We start from the raw sequence: 4,664 nt of genomic DNA on the forward strand, positions 1-4,664 counted from the left end.
CCCCTGATCCCAGCTAACATAAACTGGTGAAAAGTGTTCAGAGTTTTTCATCCTGCTGATGTGTTAGGGTTCCATTCAGGCCAGACAACCAGAAACATTTTCTCAAGGTGGTCTTCAATGTCCTAAATGGGGCAGCGTATGTACAGTAAAGATTCTAACAGTACTGTTAAGGCTTGAGGCTTCCCAGAGAAATATGATTCCTAGGTTTCTAATTCTATAGGTCACTTGAAAAGAAAAAGGGATTTAAACTATGCTTTCATAGTTGGTTTCCCTCACGGGAAAAATGGGTTTAGAAGGGGCAGTATTCTCTAAGTTTTCTCCTCAGGTCTGGCTCTAGATATGAGGTGGTGATTCCCTGGAGCCAAAGCAGAAGGGGGGGCTGTAGCAAGGGGGTGACAGCCCCGAATTCCTCTAGACCAGGGGTCAGGAACCTATGGCTCACGAGCCAGATGTGGCTCTTTTGATGGCTGCATCTGGCTCGCAGACAAATCTTTAATAAAAAAATAATAACAAAAATATAAAACATTCATTCCCTACCACTCATGTTCATGGTTGCGAGTGGCTGGAGCCAATCACAGCTGTCCTTTGGGACAATACCAAATTTTTATAAGATAATGCATAACATGCATGGGTCATTGTGAGGTCAGGAAGTAAACTTCCCTCTTTTTAATCAAGTAGTTAGCTGGCTAATTGCAGAAACTCTTTTGACAAAAAAGATGGCTAAAAGAAAAAAAGATGAGGAATATCATACTTTTCAGCAGGAATGGACAGAGGAATTCACCTTTGTGGAGAGAGCAGGTTCTGCAGTGTGTCTAATATGCAATGATAAAATTGCATCAATAAAATGGTCAAATATAAAGCGGCACTTTGACACATGCCATACTACATTTGCATCGAAATATCCAGCGGGGGACAGCAGGAAGAAAGCATGTCAAGAGCTACTGTGCAGAGTGCAAGCTAGTCAGCAGCAACTCCATGTTTGGACCCAACAAGGTGACTGAAATTTGGCTAGCTTTGCTGGTGCTTTAGCAATTGTGAGAAATGAAAAGCCATTCACAGATGAGGAGTATGCCAAAACATTCATGCTTGAGTTGCCAATGAAATTTTTGACAATTTTTTGGATAAAGACAAGATAATCAAACAAATAAAAGACATGCCTCTTTCGGCAAGAACTGTTCATGATCATACCATCATGATGGCAAATCAAATTGAGGCAACACAAGTGAAGGACATAAATGCAGCACCATTCTTTTCTCTCGCTTTGGATGAGTCAACAGACGTAAGCCATTTATCCCAGTTCAGCATGATAGCAAGGTATGCTATTGGTGACACACTATGTGAGGAAAGTCTTGCTGTTTTGCCTATGAAAGAGACAACAGGAGGGGAGGATTTATTCAAGTCTTTCACTGAGTTTGCTAAAGAAAAAAATCTACCAATGGATAAACTTATCTTGGTGTGTACTGATGGTGCTCTGTGCATGGTGGGGAAAAGCAGAGGATTCGTAGCACTTCCTAATGAACATGAAAAGAGACCCATCCTAAGTTTTCACTGCATCCTACATCAAGAGGCGCTTTGTGCTCAGATGTGTGGTGAGCAGCTTGGTGAGATGATGTCGCTGGTCATTTGGGTGGTCAACTTTATTGTTGCCTGAGCTTTAAATGATCACCAGTTTAAAACACTGCTGGATGAAGTTGGGAATAATTATCCTGGTCTGCTTCTACATAGCAATGTGTGTCGATTGTCAAGAGGGAAGGTGCTCAGCCGTTTTGCGGTTTGTCTGAGCAAAATCCAGACTTTTCTTGAAATGAAAAACATTGAGTATCCTGAGTTAGCTAACACTGGGTGGCTCCTGAAGTTCTACTGTCTTGTGGACATGACTGAACATCTGAACCAGCTCAATGTGAAAATGCAAGGTGTTGGAAATACAGTCTTATCCCTTCAACAATCAGTGTTTGCATTTTTAAATAAGCTGGAACTCTTCATCACTGACGTTGAAACAGGTCATTTACTACACTTTGAAAAACTGGGAGAGTTTAAAGATGCATGCACAGCAAGTGACCCTACTCAACGTCTTGATCTCCAGCAGCTAGCAGGCTTTACATCTAATCTGCAGTCATTCAAAGCGCACTTTGGAGAATTTTGTGAGTGCTCTTGTCTTTTTAAGTTCATCACCTATCCACATGAGTGTGCAGTGGACAGTGCCAACCTGAGTTTCATCCCAGTGTCTCTGTCAGAGATTCTGAGCTACAAGCTGCTGACTTGAAGGCCTCAGACATGTGGGTGAATAAGTTTAAGTCATTGAATGAAGATTTGGAAAGACTTGCACGACAGCAAGCAGAATTGGTGAGCAAACACAAGTGAGGAGAAATGAAAAATCTTCAACCCCTGGACCAGCTGATTGTCAAAACTTGGAATGCACTTCCCGTCACATACCACACACTGCAGCATGTGAGTATTGCTGTACTGACAATGTTTGGCTCTATGTATGCATGTGAGCAGTCTTTCTCACACCTAAAGAACATTAAGATGAACCTACAATCATGTTTGGGTTTTTTTTTGTATTTTTCTGAAGCTGGAAATGGGAGAGACAGTCAGACAGACTCCCGCATGTGCCCGACCAGGATCCACCCGGCACGCCCACCAGGGGCGATGCTCTGCCCACCAGGAGGCGATGCTCTGCCCCTCTGGGGCATCGCTTTGCCATTACCAGAGCCACTCTAGTGCCTGGGGCAGAGGCCAAGGAGCCATCCCCAGCGCCCGGTCCATCTTTGCTCCAATGGAGCCTTGGCTGCGGGAGGGGAAGAGAGAGACAGAGAGGAAGGAGGGGGGGTGGAGAAGCAAATGGGTGCTTCTTCTATGTGCCCTGGCCAGGAATCGAACCCGGGTCCCCCGCACACCAGGCCGACGCTCTACCGCTAAGCCATGCGGCCAGGGCCCTACGATCATGTTTAATGAATGGAAGTCTCAACGCCTACATGAAGCTAAACCTCACCATGTATCAACCAGACTACAAAGCCATCAGCAAAACCATGCAGCATCAGAAATCACATTAATGGTAAGAAGTACTTTATTCATCATTGGTTAGCAACAGCATAACAACGTTCTTAAAAAGAATTCAGAGACTTATTGTACTTTAAAAGTGTTGGTCTTACATAAAATGCATACATTTACTTGTATTTAGTGTTAAACATATTGTATGGCTCTCACGGAATTACATTTTAAAATATGTGGCATTCATGGCTCTCTCAGCCAAAAAGGTTCCTGACCCCTGCTCTAGGGTGGTTTACAAAACAGGAGGCTGTTTGGAAATGTAAAAACCCCTAGCTTACTGCACTGTTAAAATCTTTTGTCTTGGCCCTGGCTGGTTGGCTCAGTGGTAGAGTGTCGGCCTCGCGTGCAGGAGTACCGGGTTTGATTCCCGGCCAGGGCACACAGGAGAAGCACCCATCTGCTTCTACACCCCTCTCCCTCTCCTTCCTCTCTGTCTCTCTCTTCCCCTCCTGCAGCCAATGCTCCATTGTAGCAAAGATGGCCTGGGCGCTAAGGATGGCTCTATGGCCTCTGCCTCAGACACTAGAATGGCTCTGGATGCAACAGAGCAATGCCCTAGATGGGCAGAGCATCACCCCCTGGTGGGTATGCCGGGTGGATCCCGGTCGGGCTCATGCGGGATTCTGTCTGACTGCCTCCCCATTTCCAACTTCAGAAAAATACAAAAAAAAAAAAAAAATCGGAGTGATGTCACAGAAATGGCGCCGTGAGCAGCGCGTCCGACAGATCTCCCCAAAATCACAACAAATTTATCAACTAGAAACAGAAAAATTTATCCTCGGAGCATTCCGGAGTTCCACACAAACTGAAAGTGAAAGGACTGTTATCACTTGAATCTGAGAGACGAGGGTGTATTCAAGCCGTGGAGGGAGTGCGTCTGTGGTGAGTCAGCCCACACTTGGGAGCGGCGAGCAGCTACCGTCGCGCACCCGGTCTGGTTGCAGAGCGAGCACCGCTAACGTTCCCAGCGGCCCGTGCACTGCGAGTGAGAGTCCCCAGCCACCGGTGCCCGGAGCACCCCATTCGCACGCATGCCCTGGGCATTCCACATGCCCAGAGCGCCCTACTGGCCCGCACACCCAGGGTGCCCCATTATCCTGTGCCCGGTGCGCCCCAACCGCCAGTGGCGGGGCGAGCGGGAGAGGCGCCAGGGCGGTCTTCCCTACTTGGGAGATTCTCTCCGTGGGCAGGGCACCTCACCCAGCCATTCAAGCTAACAATCAAGCGTTGGGGGAGGGGCGCGCAGGCAGCCTGAAATACCTTCGGGAGCACAGCTGCGGACCCAATCACTGAAATTAGCTTAACCCACGAAATCTGCGCACCCATGGGTTCTAATTGATAAGATCTCTCTCAGTTCAGCGATCCAAGACAAGAGGCGTGATATTTTTTAGTGCCTCTCGCTAAAGGGGCGGGGGCAACTTCTGATTGATAGAGCCTCCATATTCAGGGATAAACGCTAACAAGAGGGACTTGGCAGATAATAAGATCTATACTACACTAGTCGCAAGCAGAGACTAGTGCCTCTTCTTCCCAGCCAAAACAGGCTACAAAGTGTGGAAAGCCTGGGTTGAGTGGTCCAACTGAATGCTAGGCGCTGAACAGTCACCTTGACA

General features: G+C 47.0%; 1 non-coding gene across 1 annotated transcript; it reads left to right on the forward strand.

Moving 5' to 3' along the window:
• The first annotated feature begins 3,354 nt into the window (after positions 1-3,354).
• TRNAA-CGC (transfer RNA alanine (anticodon CGC)) lies at positions 3,355-3,430 on the forward strand. The gene has a single exon. It is a non-coding gene; the product is annotated as a tRNA-Ala (tRNA).
• Positions 3,431-4,664: the final 1,234 nt, after the last annotated feature.

This window comes from Saccopteryx bilineata, chromosome 5 (genome assembly GCF_036850765.1).
Source record: "Saccopteryx bilineata isolate mSacBil1 chromosome 5, mSacBil1_pri_phased_curated, whole genome shotgun sequence".
NCBI lineage: Eukaryota > Metazoa > Chordata > Mammalia > Chiroptera > Emballonuridae > Saccopteryx > Saccopteryx bilineata.